General features: G+C 50.9%; 1 protein-coding gene across 1 annotated transcript in view; it reads right to left on the bottom strand.

The window, feature by feature from the left end:
• Plekha6 (pleckstrin homology domain containing A6) overlaps window positions 1–14,840 on the bottom strand; it is a 98,251-nt gene extending 83,411 nt beyond the window's left edge. The window contains exon 1 of the mRNA XM_032914991.1: window positions 14,740–14,840. The gene's annotated coding sequence lies outside the window, so the exon portion shown is untranslated. The remainder of the gene's footprint in view (window positions 1–14,739) is intronic.
• Between the last annotated feature and the right edge of the window lie 4,228 nt (window positions 14,841–19,068).

Raw genomic sequence — 19,068 nt, forward strand, 5'->3', positions numbered from 1 at the left:
GCTCTGTGTGATTGTTTTAAGCAGCTGATGGAACTCAGCATCTTCATGTTTCCTCAGGGGGCCTTGGCATTTCTATCCCACCGCCTGCAAAGATTCCCATCCCTTTAACACTGGGTGGCCCATCCCTCAGCCACTACAGAAAGCCGTCTTTTAAAGTGGCAGATTCCAGCCACATCGATTATCTGGTAACCAGAAAAACTTCTCCAGAAAATAGACCCTGACCCCATCCAAGGTGTAGGTGGGCTTGAAATCTCCTAGGAAAAGGCAGTGGACAATGATTCTGGCTGAGCTCAAATGCTATTTCCTCCAGGAATTCTCTCCAGCTGTTCAGACCCCAGAAGTCCCTACCACGCTGAAATGGCCACACCACAGCCATTTATTCCACGGGCACGTCCTGAGCAGCCACAGCGACATGGACACAAACAAAATAAATGAAGGAAGCATCCTTTCATCAGGGGCAGTAGTGACAGCTAGAGCCAGGAGGTGCTTGGGTGCACATCATGGGGACAGTGAAGGGGCACGAGAACATTGCAGGGTAGAGGGTGACAGAGGGTGACAGAGGGTGACAGGCACGAGCACTGTGCCCTCTGCTGGAAATGCTCTACATACAGTAGAACCACCTTCTATCTGTACACAGGAGTGCTGGGAGGGCAACTGGGCAGCCTCTCTGTGTCCCGCACCGTATGCAATGCACACAAAATGGCTTCTGCTCAGTGGTAGCACCTCATGCTACCGTGGACCTATGCTGCCTGTGTGCTCCCTCCCCACAGGAAGAATCTGCTCCTTCAGGGGCAGCTAGAACTCTGAGATATTTTCCTAACTTCTAAACTCATGGACAGAGGAGAATGATGGGAAGAGGCCCAGGTTGGGTGACCCTGGCTTTCATGACACGGAGTGAAAAGGGAGTATGGGAGAATTCCTGAACCCACAAGAAAACCACCCTGGACTAGGGAGAGAGCTGTGGGACACTTAAAACAAGGACACAGGAGATGCTCACCAAGTCCCCAGTGTCAGCACAGGACATCTCTACAAAACCCAGAGCTGGCGGAGCCCCTCTCCCTACTCCAGGGATGACAACTTAGCGAATGTGTTCCAGGAAAATGGAAGAATCTTCCGGAAAGCCACAGTCTCCTTGGTTGTCCATCTTCTCTACCCTGCCAATCACGGCTTTGCCCTTTTTGTAGACGGCTAAGATTTAAACCCATTCCCAGAACACTGGGGAAGTTAAGACAGACCTCAACCTTACTAACATAACTCATTCCCCATCTAAGTGTGATGGAACCTACCTGTGATCCCAGCACGTGGAGGCTGATGTGGGAGGATGGAGAGTTCTAGGCTAGCCTGAGCTATACAGTAAAACCTTGTATCAGAAAACCAAGGTCTGGGGCCACAGCTCGGTGGTAGTATGCTTGCCCGGTACATACATGTTGCTAGGTTCAACCTTCATCACCAGACAATAGACAGACACACACTCCTCCCCTGAAAAGTCAGCGTGGCTGAACTGTGACTACAAAGCAGAGAGACAGAGGGAAGGCCACACATGCTGTCCCCCAGATTGGGAATTGCTCTGTTGATCTGGGGCTAAAGAACGGAGGTGCCAAATGGTGACCCAAGAGAGGAAGAGCATGACCCCGTGACCCCGTCTCTCTCTTAAACACTCCCATCCATCACGAATGGAGACCTGCTGCTAGACCGGCTGCTGACAGGGCCAAAGCACAAACCACAGACCCGACTGGAAGGTTCTTTCCAGCCTTGTCCAAAGCCACAAACATCTTTACACCTCTCTCCCTAAACGCTCTCTTTAGTTTCAAAACAAGAATATGATCTAAACACAGATCCTGTGGTATCAAGCAGGAGACACCACTGGGTTCGCAGAGTAGCTCTAGAAGCTTCCCAGCAGTGGCCAACTCAGACCTGCTATCATCAGGGCACAGAGTTAAGGTGGAACCCAGCAACAGCCAGGCCTCTCCTATGAGAACGCACACATTGCCCATCTGGGAGTGAAAGCCGGGCCCAGCTGACACACCTGGGCCTCCCCTGCCAGCTGAGTCTGGGCTCTTCAGACACCTCCCATCCGACGGTCACCGAGCACCTCTGCAGCTGTCCAGCCCAACACTGCTAGATGTCCATTAAAGCCACTGCCCTTGGGGTTCCCTAACCCCCTTCTCCTGTAGAACATCCCGTAGAACTCTTTAGAGCGTGCTTTTCTAAAGGACACTAAATAAACAATCAGTACATGTTTCCTGTTTTGTTCTTGAGACAGGGTTTCTCGTGTAGCCCTGGCTAGCCTAGAGTTTGCTATGTAGATCAGGCTGGCCTCTAACTCACAGAAATTCATCCCTGCCCCCTACCTCTCTCTGCCTCTGCCTCTGCCCTCTGCCTCTGCCTCTGCCCCTCCCTCTGCCTCTGCCTCTGCCTCTGCCCCTGCCCCTGCCTCTGCCTCTTCTGCTTCTCTCTGCCCTACTCAGCCTTTCTGCCCCTGCCTCTGACCCTGCCTCTCTGCCTCTCTGCCTCTGCCTCTCTCTCTGCCTCTGCCTCTCTCTCTCTTCTCTCTGCCTCTGCCTCTGCCTCTGCCTCTGCCTCTGCCTCTGCCTCTGCCTCTGCCTCTGCCTCTGCCTCCTAAGTGCAGAATTAAAGGCATACATCACCATACCTGGCCCTTTTTTAATTTTGTATGTAATGCGTGTTTTGCCTGCATGTATGTTCATGTTGCTTCATGAGTGCTAGGACTCAAACATGGATCCTCTGGAAGAACAGCCAGAGCTCTTAACTGATGGGTCGTCTCTCCAGACCCTTATTTTTCAGTTTATTGGAAGAAATGGTAGAAAATCTGAGTGTGCCCTGTGCTTAGTTAAGAGGGTGTGCTACCTGTGACTTCTTAAGCACACATGGGGTTAATGACATAAGCCATGGAGTGTTTGAGCAACGGGCTTGACCAAGCTCTGTATGGGGCTTTTGACACTTCCCCGCTCAGGACACAGGTATTCCTGCACATCCCTGCTTACCAGGCATGTGTTGCTTCATAAAGGGGACAGAGAATAAAAAGCCACCGTGTGAGAGACTAATGCCACATAGAGAGTCAGATCTCCAAGCCTCAGGCTGTCACAGGGACTTGCCCACCGGCTTTAGAGCAAGTGACCAAGGTGACTGATAAGCAGTATGTACAGAGGGCTGAGCACAGTGCTAAGTGCTTTCCAAATCCACTCATCTAATCCACACGACAGACAGCTCCTATCCTGGTTTTACAAGTGATGACACCGAAGCACAGAGAGGTTAAGTCACTGCTCAGCAGAGCCAGGATTTGAATTCAGCCTCTCAGATGTGGTTTCAACCACTGGGCTGCACCTGTTTTACTTTGCTACCAATTGCTCTTGGGGAAGAAAGAAAACGGGACCTAAGGTGAGGTTGCCTTTGTCCGTGAGAGGCGTGGTCTCACCTTAAAACCAAGCAATATGATGTTCTAATTGCTGGAATTCGGGTGTCTAGAAGGTTCCACCACCATTACAGATAGTGCACCATTCCCAGCTGTGGCCACAGAGGGCTCTGTTAATGCAGTGGAGCGAGCGCAGCCAGGGGTAAGTACTAAAGAGGCAGGGTCCTTGTGCTCCTGCTCATCTGCTCCCCAGTCCAGATACATCGGGAGAGCCAACTTCTCCCACAGGCAGCCCATGAGGCCCAGGACTTGCAGGGCTACTCAGAGTGAGCATCACTCAAAGAGAGGCTCCCAGTAAATGGTCACCTGAGCCACTTCCCAGCTCTCTCAGCCCACCCCTCACATTCTCCCCACCTTAACGTCTATGCCAAGTCCCGCCCAGCACGATGCTCTAGATTCATCCCCAGGGGACACCAGATGGGATGTGGAAGGAGGAGAGAGACAGCTAAAGCAGAGGTGGTCATTCCTGGCCCATCTTGTTCACTTTATGGACCGTTCGTTCATGTCCTCCCAAAGGACAGCTGCCAACATCTGCTCTGTGGGCAAGCCTGGCCATCGTTTGCATCTTATTCAGTGAGTGGCCTCAAATGCTTTTTTCCTTAACAAATAGAGAAACTGAAGTCAAGCAAAGGGAGTTTCTCATTGTCACCAAATACGAGATGTGTGTGTGTGTGTGTGTGTGTGTGTGTGTGTGTGTGTGTGTGTGTGTGTGTGTGTATGTGTGTGTGTGGTGAGGGCTGGGGGGCCCTGTTCTGTTCCCTTACAAATTTCCTACTCCTCACACCAGAGAATGACAGGATGGTTCCTTTCTCCTCTGATTTTTCTGTCACTCTTGCTCAGGAAATCTGAGTGGCTCTCGTCCTCCCGTATGGTAACTGTCTGTATGTCACTTCTATCAAACCTGCCAAGTACCTCCAGCTGGCTGAGTTTCCCTCGTCCCAGCATCCCTGGTGTCCGCATGTGACCGCAGAGTCCACTGGGGCCTCTCACACGGGGGTTACGCTTCTCAGGCCCAGCCTGTCTGTGGGTCCGATGGTGTAACGAGGGTGGCATGTGATCTCTGCTGCTCTAACGAACTCACAGAAACAGCTGCTCTGGGCTTTCGTGATGGGATGATTCAGGCAAAGAGCGGCCCGAGAGTCTCCCCTAGCCCCCAAGGTGAGGGTGAACTTTGGAGGTGCTTCTCATGCGAGGGGCCTTGCTCCACCACATGACCCATCGGAAGCACTGGCTGGGCTGCGGAGGGGTCCCAGGCCAGAGGAGGATCCTGTAGAAAAGACCCTGGCAGACTCAGGCTGCTCTCTCCTTTACGAGAAGCAACTAGAAATCCTTACTTAGTAGCCTGGCTTCCCTCTTGGGTGAGAAGACAGGAAGACTTCCTGACAGCCGTGACACCAAACCCCTGTGAGCCTCTGCACCACCCCCTTCTGAAATCCCACTCCCCCCCCCACAGACCCTCTGTACAAACTGACTCCCTGCTCCACACACACCAGCGAGGCCCACTGTTGTAAGGCACGAGGGGCGGCCTGGGATACGCAGTGTGGACGGATGGAGAAGGAGCAGGGGGCCTATCTGCATCTTCCAAAGCTTCAGAGCGCTGCCTCTGCCCTCTGCGTCTTACCTGGTCTTTTGAAAACCAAATCCTCAGCCACACCAGGCATGTGCCAGGCACTGAGCACCTGGGGAAGGAGATGGAACCTATTCCAAGGGATCTTGTGACTCCTTCTGTGTTCCAAAGAGCTGGGGGAGGACAGCCAGACTCCATCACTACTGACTCTTTCAGTGAACAAAGCTGCCCTTGATGGCCAGAGGGCAGGCTGGGGCTAGCCAGAGGTCACGGCTGTCCCACAAGGACAGCAGAGAGTAAGTGATGCAGACCAGACTGCTTGGGACTGGGAAGCATCACAAAGCAGCCGCCACAGATCCGATCGGGGCGCTCACTCTGACCCCACAGCAAATACCCTCTGTGTGCTCAGACAGGTTACACAGCCTCCCTGATCATCAACTGACTGCACTTGGCCACCACAGAATGGAGTCAGAGAGAGGGAGCACGCTGATTGTGCCTTGGGCCTACTTAACAGTCTTTAAAAGGTGAAATCCTGTCCTCTGGGGTAGGGCGTGGAACAGGGGTGGGTGTGGGGGCAGTCAGGGCTCTCAGAATTCCACCTCCTTCAGCCTGAACCCTCCCCACGCTTCACACGCATCCCAGCCACAGAGTCTCCTGCAGAAGGCTCCTTGTCTCCTGGTTTCCTAATCTTTGGTTTATGAGCCCATCTCCCCTGCTAGGCTGGAAACATCAGAAAACCCCAGCTACATGTTCCATTTCTCAAATCTGAAAGGCTCCTGTTCTGTGCCTTACCATGAGGATAAGGGAGGTTTGGAGCCTGTGCCCCTTGTGCTGAGGACAGTGCGGACGGAGCAACCCCCCTACCTGTCACTCGGGAAGCTGGAGTTGTCCTGCAGAGCCTCCTGGCCCCTCCACTTTAGCAGAAAGCTAAAGATTGAGACTAGGCTGAAAACCCCGGCCACCCCAGCTCCTTACCACGTGTACAGGGGCACCGTCCTCATTACTTTAGTTAGATCTTTGGCAGAATCTTATTACTTTGCCTTTACAGATTTAAAAAAAAAAAGTGATATCAGAGAAGTTGCTCAAAATCACACAGCAGACAACAGAGCTTACACAGGACCCCAGGTCTGTCTGGTTATCTGTTCCTAATCTGGTTAACCTCCTGATGCATACCTCAATCGCAACTGCCTGCGTGCACCCAGGCTTCCTGCTTAAAATGAGGATCTATTCACCTCTGGCTCTAGGACCTTGCGACCTTCTGGGAATTCTCTCCTGCTTCCTGCTCATGGCCAGGCTCCCACCCTGTCTAAAAAGGCCACTGGACTCCACATCAGACCGCTGCCCCAGCCTTCATCAGGTCACAGTGCCATTGGTCAGTGCCACTGGTGTGAGGCACAGGCTGGGGACTCGGCAGGTGGTTTCCCCAAGGTCACTGCTAAGAACCATCAGTGTGGGAGAAGCATACCATGGTGCCTTAGGGGCTCCCCCAACTCACCCCCCGCCAGCCATAGCTACACTCCTCACACTGTAGCGGCCACTGCTCTGCTCTTCTGTATTTTCCTCCCTCAGAACCTAAGTGGCTGCTGCCCATGTAAATCTCATCCGTATGCCTTCGTCCCTTTCGTTTGGCCACTCCTGCCCCAGTGCACAGAAAAGATCCTCCATTCTTGGGATTTTGCCTGTGCCCATCCATCCTGTAGTGTCTCCTGAAGGATACGTTATTCTTCCCACCCTAAATCTAAGCCACCTCTTCCAGGAAGCCCTCCCTCATTGTCTGTGTCCGAGCCTGACCTTGCCATCTGTGTCTCCATGGAACTTAATCTTCTCCTGCCTTTACCGTGTCTGGAGCTGTCATGTGACGCATCCATTTGACAAACATTAACTAGAGGCCTACGCCATGTACCAGCCATCTACTGTGCAAATGCTGGGCACCAGACACTGGTCCCTTGGGAGACCTGCGCTCAAAGCAGTGATCTTCAGACCATTTCCAGGGAGAAGCTCAGCTCTGTGCCTGGACTGCACCCTCCCAAGGACTGTCTCCTGTCTACTCCATCAAGCACCCAATTTACAAAGGACTTCTGCTTTTGCACACTGGCATCACCGTCTCGTTTTGACAGTGCAGTCCCTCCTACAACACAGGACAGGCAGAAGATGTTAGGGGACTGGAAAGACAGGAACACCAAGGCCCAGAAAGACGAAGGACTCTGCCCAAGTGCCTTCTGCTTGCCAGTTTGGGCATACAGAGAACTCAGGCCACATGACTTCCACAGCTAATCTCCTGTGGCCCAGACCATGAAGCTGAGAGCTTTGGAGAGATGGATGGGACCAAGTGAGGCCCACTTCTCCCCCACTGCCTCTGTGATATCAACAGAGGCAGAGAGAAAGCTGAGGTAAAGCAGGTATTGTGAGAGGCCTAAAGCCTTTGCCACAACCATCCCCGAATTCCCAGAACAAAGGCATGGTGTGTGCTTGTCACACACGGAGAGAACTTGTGGACAGACAAATGGCAGAGGGTAGACAGACGCTACCTAACTGCAACAGAATACGTGCTTGTGTAGGGTGTCAGCGGCCTAGTAAGATGGCCACGCGACCACCTGCCTTCTGTGCGGAGGGAGGAAACAGACGAAACGAAGCTAAAGCCCTTCTTCCAGGCAGAGCAGGGTGTGGGCAGCGATCGGGCAGAGAGGCTTCGGAGCTGGGCTGTGGCTCCAGCAGCCAAGTGTGAGGAAATGCCAGGCCAGACATGCCTGGGTTCAGATCACGAGTGTAGTCACTGAGACCTAAACGAGGCCTGAGCCCGAGGCTCTGTGGGAGCCCTCATCCTCCATCCTAACCTTAATATTGCAGTGTAACCCAGCCGTACTTCCTCAGACACTGTGAGCCTCCTTCAAGGCCAACCACTAGAAGCCGGAGCTTCCTGAGGGTCTGTTCCTCGTGGGGCAGTTCTCACTTTCGTAATGGGCAAGCAGCCCTAGGAGAGTCAGGGCTGTGGACCTGAGGGGCATCAATGCAAGGGTATTTTTTTTTATTTTCAGGATTGCACATGTTGAAGCAGCGGATGGGATTAAGGAGGGCTGGTTAGTGTTTGTCACTAGGGACAAAGACACGCTACGGAGACTTATAAATAGGGTAAGTCAAGGAGGCTACGTCGTGAATAACCCCTTTATGGGATAAGAGAGGAAGGGCAGGGCCAAAGAACAGGACACTGGAGCTCTGGCCACTCTTTGGCCCCAATCACAAGTGTACTAAGGAACAGACACCAAGACAAGAAAATTGAATCATTGCTCAGACGGAAAAAAGAGCCAAATAGGCTGGATCATGGCTCAGTGGAAAAGGCCCCAGGTTCCATCCCCTCGATAAAAACAACAGCAACAAAAGAATCTCTGAGAGAGCTAAGAATGAAGGGAAAAAAAAAAAAAAGAGCCCCAAGCCAAGGGCTTTATGTCTAAGGTGCTGAACTGGGAAGTGGAGTCTGGGCCTGGTGATTTAAAGTGACCCCTGGACAGCAGTTAGGGAAAGGAGACTGGAGATCAGATGGCATCATTGCGGAGAGAAGAAACTCGGATATAGATTTGACTGGCGTGCTCCACCACAGAGAGGCAGGAGCCTGCTCCACACTAGGCCTCGGCTAACCCGAATGCTGTCGAATGCAGCTGTGTGGATGTCACAGAGCTCCTGGGAGACAGGAAGGGCCTGTGTGGAGCATCCTGGGTAGGTAACATCCCTGTCCATCGGTGAGTCCAGATCTCTGAGGTCAGCTCACGGGAGACAGAAAATACGTGGTAAAACGACATTTTTTTTTCCTTCAGTGAGCAAAACAGAAATGGAAACTGGGCTAGGGGCTATCTGAAGGACAATTTCTAGACAGTGACTAACTGTCTCCATTTTCCTGGGATTAAGGGGAGTTCCTGACACGCAGGACTTTGATCAGGAAAGTCCTGAACAAACCGGGATGACTTGGTTATCCCATTAAATGACTCATACTTGATAATGTCTCTGGGTTGTTTGATAAAGAACTAGTGGGAACCACATGGGCTCTTCATGCTCAGACGAATCTAGAACTCTGTCCCCAGAGTTGGGAGGCCTTGCGTCCAAATGCCTGTCCTGAGAGTCCTAGGGCACATACAACACATACAACCCCACCTGACGAGATAGTTGACTACTTGGGGGATCAAATGACCGTTTCACGGAGGAAGCATATCAGTTATCTTGCATATCAGATATTTACATTATGATATTACAATAACAAAATTACAGTTATGAAGAAGCGATGAAAATAATTTTAAGGCGGGGGCGGGGGGAGGTCACCACAACATGAGGTATTAGAGAGTGGCAGCTTTAGGGAGGTTGAGAACCACTGCTCTAGAAAGATCTTTTTGGCGACTGTTAGAGTGGTTTGTGCAAAGGCTACAATAGCGTTTGAGCTGGGCGTTGGGTGGTCACTGGGCATCCACATGTCCACGTGGTCCCTCAAGGATCTCAGAGAACAAATACTGGAAGACAACCACAAGAAGAAGTAGCAACAGCCACGCCAAGCTATCAAAGTCGAATGCAGGCTACTGTGAGCGTGTAGACCCTCTGTCTACAGTAAGCACAGCTCCTCATCATGTCCAGCCCCTCGGAGTCCAGCACAAGCAGCCGAGCTGCCCCCAGCTTGGGTCCACTTAACTTTCCTCTGCACTGCTGTTGAGGCAGGCTGAGCACTTGTGTCCAGTCCCTCGGTGGCCAACTCTCTCTGCAGCTCCAGTTCCATGCCTCCTCCTGCCGGCTGAAAAGGAACCGAGCTCCAACTGTGTCCTTCAGCCTATGAAGGCCAAAGGGCATTCGTGGACACTCAAATCCCCTGTCCCTAGAGCAGGTTTACCCTGTTCTTGGGCCAGGAAGGACAAACATGGCCTTAAAAAGTCTGAATGAATAAAGCTCCCCTTTGCCTCTGCGCATCACTATCCCTCCCACATCACCCAGTGGACACTCGAGCGACGTGACGACAGGGACAGCCAAAAGCAACAGCAATGCCCCAACAGAGCACGCTGCTCTGCGTCAACCTCAGTTTAAGCTTAGAGCACATTACTAACCAACTGCCTTGGCTGCCAGATACCTAAGGACCGGCCCCCCTTCCAGCTTCTTCATCTGTCCATTCACGCCTTCCCTAACAGTCCTTGAGAGCTTTCCCTGGACTGAGCTAGGTACTGGGACCTGGGCACAAGTCCAGCCTGACCTCACTGAGCCTCCTCACCCCCATTACTGCCATTTAGCTCCCTTCTTCCCTTATGGGTACAGATGAGTCAAGACCTGCCCATGGCTCACACCCTGAAGCTCTGTGCTCAGGCAGAGAACCCTCCAGGTGATAGCCAGCTCTGCACAGCAGCCTGCAACAGGAGGATGAGGTAAAACAGCTCCTTTGTTGCTTCTCCCTGGTCTGGGAGTTCAGGGCTCTCTGGTCACATATGTGAGTCACATGGCTGGCTCCCTGAAGAAGCAGCTCTAGGATGCTCTGGGCAGGAGCCCAGGGAGAGAGAAATACAATGTTGCACTTGCTCACAATACATACTCTCCCTCCCGGATTGCCAGAGACAGTAGCGTCAGGGCTCCCTCATTGTCTAGGCTTCTTTTCCGCCGGGTTCTCTGACTGCTCTGGCTCCTCTTTCCCTCCTGGTGTTGTCCTTCTCCCTGCTTCTCTGTCTCCCTCCTGAGGCCCACCTTGTACCTCCAGCGGCCAGCATGGGAGAAGGCGCAGGGTTAGCCAATGAGAAGGAGCTGCTGGTTGGTTATAAGAGTCCTTGAGCTCTGATACTTTTCCTGGCTGGAGCCTCTGGCCCACTTAACTCCAGGAGGTACTGACAGCCTCTGCTTGATTGACTTCCTTTTCTGCCCAGCAGTTTGTTGTTTCATTTTCTTACCACAAATTTCCATCTTCGATCTGCAGAGGCAGATGGGTGAACAGCTGAGCCAGGCCTCGGGGACCTCAAATCTCCCGGGGAGGAGCCTCATCCACCCGATTCTCCAAGCCCAAACCTCAGGGGACTTCCTCGAGGGTAAGAGACAGCCCAGGCCTCCAAGATGGAAATGTACCAGGAGCAGGTCTAAGCCAAACACTGGTCCTCCTCACTCCTTCCCTGTTTGATCCCATTCCTCAGAAAAGAACAAGGCAGCTGTGGGGCAGTCAGATCCTGACCCAGGACAGTCATAGCCTTCACTCACTATAGCGCAGAGAATAAGGACCCTATCTTCTTTAGACACAATGCCATTGTCCTAAAAATTGGAGTTAACTTTCCGATAGCCAGGAGGAAAAGAATACAAATTGCTCCTGAGTTCTGCATGGACCTCCTTGGTGAGGGACAGAAAGTAAAGAAAGTAGACTCTAGTCTCCATAGCGTACAACCAACTGCTGTCTGTCTACCACTCAGGTGCCAATTGCCAAGAGGAGATTTACATAACAATGAGGAACAAATAGGTGCACTAACTATGGCGTCCCTTGCACCTGCTGACTTCTTTATTTAGTGGTCGTAAAATAACAGAGTGTGGTGGTGGGCACCTTTAATTCCAGTACTCAGGAAGGGGAGACAAGTGGATCTCTGTGAGTTCAAGACCAGCTTCTCCTACATAGAGAGGGTCAGGCCAGCCAGGGTACACAGTGGGACCTCATCTCAAATATTTATAATAACTAAGGCAGGCAGAATTTAGCTTTTTTTTTTTTTTTTTGCCCAAGACCAAGTAATTAGAAAATTAGAAAGTGAAACAGTATGCCACACCCAAGTAAGCCCCCTCCTCTCTCTCTCTCTCTCTCTCTCTCTCTCTCTCTCTCTCTTTCTCTTTGTGTGTGTGTGTGTGTGTGTGAGTGTGTGTGTGCACATGCATGCACACATCCTTTATTAACTGTAGATTAGGTCACAGGTAGCAGAAATCTCTAGGGACAGGATATGGACAGTAAGGGGAACTTCGTGACTAATCATTAATTTAATTAAATGTAGCTGAATTGTATTTCAGAACTAACTAGAAACGCTGTTTAGAATGTCTTGGGCTTTGACTTCCTCCACCAGTACTACAACTTGACATTTGTCTGAAGAGCAACGCAGAGGACCGGGTCTAGACTTCAGAACTAACACTGTGTCCCCCTCCCTCCAATCTTCCCAACCTACAGAGGCCAGAATGGGTGGGAATGAGCCTCTGGTCTCAGCTTCTACAACATCTCCCAGAGGAAGAGGCCTCTTTCCAAAGCAAGTGATCACTTACTGTGAAATCAAAGAAGCAACGTCTAATTAAAGGGAATAATTAATGGGCAATTAGTCTGTAATGAATTAATGGGTATAGGCAGTGATCATCAAGGTTTCTGACACCCCACCGAAACAAGCAGACAAGCAGACAAGCAGACAAGCAGACACAGCGAGTCCTGATGGTGTGGACACAAGACAGGGTCTTGCCCTGCCCCTCCCCCTGATCCAAGTAAAGTGACCAAAAGACTCTTTGGTCTTGATCAAGCCCTACCTCTAGCTGTCTTACAGGTAATACAGAGACAGCTGAGGACTAGGTCCCCAAACCCAGGATAGGAAAAGTACTGTGCCAAAGGTAACATAGTTACTTCAGCAACACATCACAGAGAGAAAAAAAAGACAGCACAGATAGGAGTCATCCAAGTGCTGTGACAGCCATCCCATCGTGATGCTCAGACCTTACTTGGGGTCAAATCAAAAAGAAAATGATTTTAAATATGACGGACAGAGAAAGGCGAATACTGGTAAGACTTAGCTCTGTTTAGGCGTGATGGTGTTTTGATGCTTTTCTTTAGAGATGAAATAATCAGCTGTCTAGGTTTTTCAAGATAATCAGAGGATAGAAAAGACTGGAAATATAGTAAAAGCAAGACCGGCCATGAGCTAGCTACTTCAAATGGTCGAAGCTTGGGCATAAGAGGGTTATGGCATTGTTCACTCTGCTCTTACACGTGCTTAAAAGTTTTCATTTAAAAAATGTAATATAAATCAGCAGGTGGATGGCTCAGTCAATAGTGGCCTGTCAGACAAGCCTGAGGACCTGAGTTTGAGTCCCAGTGTCAGGAGTGGGGTCAGAGACAGGCAGATCCCTCAAACTCATTGGCTGTCCAGCCTAGCCAACCTGATAAGAGCCAACCAGGCTCTTATTTGGGGTCAAATCAAAAGGAAAATATTTTTAAATATTTAAATACATAAATTAATTTAAATATGTAAATCAGAAGCGAGACCCAATGGCAGACCCCTGTAATCCCAGTCACAAAGGAGACTGAGACAGGAGGGTAATAAACCCATGGCCTTCCTGGCTAAGAGTCCAAGGGTTGGGAGGCAAAATGACTCAGTGGATGAAAGCAGCGTCTGAATCCGCAATCCACTCTGTGGAAGGCGAGAGCTGACTCCCACCAACTGTCCCCTGATCCATGTGTGCCCTGTGTGCACTCAGGAGCACACGCACAAAGAATAAATAAAATGCAGTGCCATTTTTTTTCTGTTTAAAATGTGACTTCAAGACCAGTCTGGACACCTTAGTGAGACTTTCTGATGAGACACAGTGGTACATGCCTGTGATACCAACATGTAAGAAGGAAAGGTTGGAGAAATCACGAGTTCAAGATCATCCTTTGCTACGTAGAGTTGCAGGCCAGCCTAGGCTACTGGAGAACACATCTCGGAAGCCAAATAGGTAAAATAAAGGACAAATCAGATCACTGTGAGCTTGTGGCCGTGATGCAATTAACTCCTAGAAACACGAGGCAAGAAACCAGGATGCTACTCCCTTCCTGGCAAAACTACTGCCACCATATCCCACAGCCACCCCCACCCCCACCCCCACCCCACCCCTCTCTCTCAGCAGTCTCTCTGTATAGCTCTGGCTGTCCTGGATTTGCTTTGTAGACCAGGCTGACCTCAAACTCACAGAGATCAGCCTGCTGCTGCCTCCCAAGTGCTGGGACTAAAGGCATGTACCACAGCTTGTACCCTCATTCTCTACAGCTCCACTGCACCTTTGACAGTGGTCCTTCCAGCACTGCTTAAGAGAAAGTGGCAGCTCCTGGGCATATCATCTTCAGAAGGCAGGTCCCGCCCTTCCTTCCCTGGAGCAGCCATCTCTGAGGGCATCACCAGCCCCAGGTGGAGTTCTCTCTGCTCCTGGGTACTGAGGAGAGCAAGCGCTCTCAGCAGAGCAGCAACTGTAGCAGCTGGGTAGACCTCGCTGCCTCTCTGCCTCCTTCAGGAGACAGCGATGGGACATGGGTGCAGGAGGAAGGGTAGGTTTGGGAAAGACAAGGCCACACAAGAACCAAGAACTCAAGCCTGTGTTCCATCCCTGCCCTGCCAAGACGGCCAACCCCACCTTGAACAAACACCCCTCCATGCTGAAGGCTGCTCCCTGTCCAGCACTTCCTGGAGCTACGGATCGGGAAGGGAAGGGAGGGAGGGGAGAGCGTTCTGAAGCTTAGAGCCTCAGGGAGAAGGGGTCACAAATCGGAACACATGCAGAGCATGAGGTAGCGGGGTCTCAGAAGGAGGGATCAGGAGAAAATGTGCCTTGTTTGGCACATTTTGGAGTTCAAATTTGTTAAGCAAATAATTGACTAAAACAGAGAGAGAGGAAGGAAGAGGGGGTCAGCAGTAGGAAGAGAGGTGGTTAAGTGAGGATTCACCCGAATAGGTAAACCCAGGCATTAGCCAGGTCAGCCAGCCTCCTGCCTGGTCCCCAACAGCCCCAGACCTGTATTCCCAGCCCTTACCAGCCAGGAAGTGTGTGTGAGAACCACCTCGTGCTGCCAATAGTCCGCTTCCCACACACGGAGCAAGCCACTCTAGTGAGAGCCACAAGTGCCCTCCTCCACCTGCTCCTAAGGTGCAAAATGCCAGGAGATGCTCCACCCCAGACCCCCAACAGCCAATCAAAGAAGCTGGCCCAGAGCCCGCCCTCTTGGGACGCATGGCCACAGTATTCAAACCACGGGGCTTGTTCCATATTCATGCCCACGTTGGGCAGTCACGAGATGACCCCACCACAGAACTGCCTCTGGGTTCCATCCACCTCCCGCTCTCACTGATCTTCAGGGACCACGGGGCCAAGGTCCCCGGTGAATCAACCTCCCTCAAAGCCAAGGGCCAGCCGGTGCAGAGCTAACTCTTAGGCACTGAGGAAGTGCCAGCAAGCCAAGGGATCTTGCGACTCACTCCAGCTTCCCTCCGGATGCTGAAATGAAAATCCTGGCTCTGTCACTTTGTGGCTGCACGAACTCTGAGAAATCACTGAATGCTTCAAAGTAACCCAAGGTCACTGTGACCCTTTCCTTTTGTCTGCATCCTCAGAAGGATGGGAACATGCAGAGGGAGAGAGTGCCGTGGTTCTCAACAACAAAGACGCTCTATAAACACAGGGTATCGTTATCATAAACGGGAGGCCCTGACCCACAGCGAGGAGGGCACAGGTTTCTGTCAGGCTTGGCAGTGCCCCACTGAATAAGGATTAGACAAGTGCAGACCAAGCCAGAGGGCACCCAGGCTCTAAGCTCACTCTAAGACCCTGCCCAGAGATTCCCCAGCTCTACGGGGAAGGATCTGAACAGTGGAGGGGCGGGGGTGAATAGGGAGAGATAGACTGGTGTTGGGGAATGGTTTTTGTGCGCTGTGTATTCAGATGCTGATTACTGTGCCCAGAGTTCTGGTTGCAGTCGGACACTGGCATTGTTGTTGCTGTTGTTGTTGTTGTTGTTGTTATTATTGTTATTGTTATTATTGAAGCATCTCCTGTCTCAGTGTTGTGCAAAAATTGCTCTCCATCACCCCTGATTGGTTAATGAAGAGCTGATCAGCCTATTGCAGGGCAGGAGAGTTAAAGCGATCCCAGTGATGAGGGTGGGGTCCCAGGTGGAAAGCAGAGAGAAGAAAGGATCAGCATGAGAGACTCACCCTGAGGACACAGATGGAGCAGGGGCAGCCAGGGTGAACCTAAGGTGACAGGTATGTCTATTTGTATATGCTTGGCCCAGGGAGTGGCACTATTTGGAGGTGTGGCCTTGTTGGAGTGGGTGTGTCTCTGTGGGTGTGGGCTTTAAGACCCTCAGCCTAGCTGCCTGGAAGTCAGTCTTCCGCTAGCAGCCTTCAGATGAAGATATAGATCTCTCAACCCTGCCCACACCATGCCTGCCTGGACGCTGCCATGCCTTGATGATGATGGACTGAACCTCTGAACCTGTAAGCCAGTCCCAATTAAATGTTGTCCTAATAAGAGTTGCCTTGGTCATGGTTCTGTTCACAGCAGTAAAACTCTAAGACAGCAGATAACGGGGTACATGGCTGGGGAGTAGGCAGTATAGTTAGAATAGATGAGCATGTGCCTAGCTATAGTGCTAGAAGCTTATTAATAAATATAATAGGTCTCGGTGTCATTCTTTGATACAAGGGAGGGTGTAGAAAAGCTCTGTACTTTTACAGCCTGGACCTAGGATCTGTGTTTCAGAGTCGACAGGAGGTTGATCTGACCATCCAGGACTTGGTTCATTTGCCCATCCAGGCAACATGGAGAAGCAGGCAGCCCAAACTCCAACGGCCCTTCTTTGTCTCCATGGAACTAGAGCTCTAAGTCAGGTTCTGTGGTGGTTCTTTCTGTAGAACAATAGCCATATCAAGAATAATCTCTGGGGATGTAGGTCAGTTGGTCAAGCTCTGACCTAGCATTCCTGACACCCTGGGTTCAATCCTCAGCTCTGCATATAGTTCATGCCTCGTCTCAGCTCCTGGGAGGCAGAGGATCAGAAGGTCATTCAAGGCCACCCTCACCTCCTCAACATGTCAAGACCATCCTGGGATACAGAGCTCAAAGAACAACAGCAACAATATTCTCTGGACATTTGCATAGCTTTTTTAGACACATTGACTCTTTTCCGTTGTAGCTTCGTGTAAGGGGGATGCTCTGGAATCTTCTTTTTTTCTCAGCTGATATAAACATGGGTAAGACCCAAAGGAGATGGGGAATTATCTGGTTATGCATCCTGAAGGGGGAGGCAAAGCCAGGTGACGGTCAAATCTCTCCTGTTCCAGTCAGAAGCCAGGATTCAGCCTGGAAGGGATGGCTGTGGCATATCCTGAGGCCTGGGCCTGCCTCCCATTGCTCCCTCTGAGGCCTAGAGAAGTAATGACCCACTTCCACACTCAGCACCTTTAAGGGCCTCCACCAGGGTTTCACTGGCAATACACTGCCTTATAAACAACTGTCCCACCATTTTGCTCCTGGTCACTGGTTATTCCAGTGATGGTGCACACCTGTAATCCCAGCAAGATAGTCTGAGTTTCAGGCCAGCCTTGGCTACTTAATAAGAAGACGAGGTTTCAAAAGAAACAACAAAATGTAAGGTCCCTCTGAAGTTGTTAATTCTACAGAAAGGCAGCTGTGCCCTTGTCTTGACCACGAGAAATTATTTTAAGTTTGATGGTAGCAAGGAATAGAATCTTCTAGAACCTGTCTGTGATACAGATGGCCAGTATCTGGGCAGGACATGCAGTATGGACTACTCACACTTCAGACAGGTGCCTAGGAAAGTTTTCCTGAGTTGACTGTGCGTCTGGGCAAGAGAGACGACTCAGGGGTTAACAATGCTCCCTGTTCGTCCACAGGACCAGAGCTTGGTTCACAACACTCATTCCAGGCAGCTCACAACCACAGGTAACTCCAGCTCCAGGGGATCTGACCCCTCTTCTGAACTGCATGGGAAGCAGTACTCACACGCACATAACCCTAACATGGTCAAAAATAGTAAAAATTATTAAACCTTGATACTAAGAATGGTGGTCTCTGGTTCTCCAAGACACTCTTCAAATAGTCTGTGAAACCCAACAGCGCTTCCTAAATTACCACAGAGGCTGGTTCTGGGCATGCTATTCTGGATTTATTTTTGGGTTGTAGAGTATTTTACATATAGAGATCAAAGAACACCCTCATATGGGTCCTGGGGATCAAACTCACATCACTGGGCTTAGCAGCGAGCGCCTTCACCCACTAAGCCATCTTACCTGTCTTTATTTTTTCTTAATTGACAAATACTAATTGGATATGCTTTTGGAGAACAATGGGATATTTTGGAATAGGCTAATTAGCACCTACATCGCCTCGTTCTCTTATTTCTTTGTTATGAAAATAGTTGACTCCACTCCTCCAGCAACTGCGCCAGACGTAGTACATTGTTACAGTAACCACTTTAAGCAAGCAAGATCACCAGAACCGCCTCCAGCGAGTAGCTGAGACAGGTGGATATCCCCGCTTTCTCCAGCCACACCTCCCATAGGCTTGGTAGGTCAGCAATACAGGAAACGCTCAGAGGCACTTTTCCACTCAGTTGTTCCTGTCTGTTCGATGAAGCCAGGGAGGAAGGCAGGAAGGGTGGACACTGGGCTAGGGGAGGGGGATGGGAGGAGTTAGCTTGACCTCACTCCAGCACTGCAGGCAGGAACAGGGCCCAAGCTGGGCTCTGGTCAAGCCACCCCCTCCTCCCTTAGCAGGCATAGGCTAATGTGAAGCCCCTCTGGAAAGTACGATGGGAGGTGGCTGTTTTTAGCAGTAGAGTCCTCAGGGAATCCCATCTCTCAGAGCACTGTTAAGGAACGGTGGGCATTTCGCCCTACTCTGCTCTTTGCCTTAGCAGCTAGGTAAAGGCAAAAGAACATTCTGGAAAACATCACAAAGCCCTCGGCTCCAAGGTTGGCAGAGTCGGGCAGATGCACACGTTTTGATCAGCAGAGATAAAATGGCTTCAGGACAAAAAGACAGAGAGGAGCTGAAGAGATAGGTCAGCGGGTAAGGGTGTTATCACTCAAACCGGATGGTCAGAGTGCAATCCCTAGACCACATATTGGAAGGAGAGACTGCCAAAAGTTGTCCTCTGACCTCCATACATGTCCTGTGGCACACGCATACACAACATGCACACAATACCCATCCCTCTGCTTTTCCTGTCTGAGCTGCCTGGGACCAAAGAGCTAGCTGAGCGGAGCCAGGCATTGAGGGTGGGAGAGCATAGTAGGTGGGGCAGGACCTTCTTTTCAGACCCTGCTCGGCCTGGCCAGTA

Source organism: Rattus rattus, chromosome 10, assembly GCF_011064425.1.
Source record: "Rattus rattus isolate New Zealand chromosome 10, Rrattus_CSIRO_v1, whole genome shotgun sequence".
Taxonomy (NCBI): Eukaryota; Metazoa; Chordata; class Mammalia; order Rodentia; family Muridae; genus Rattus; species Rattus rattus.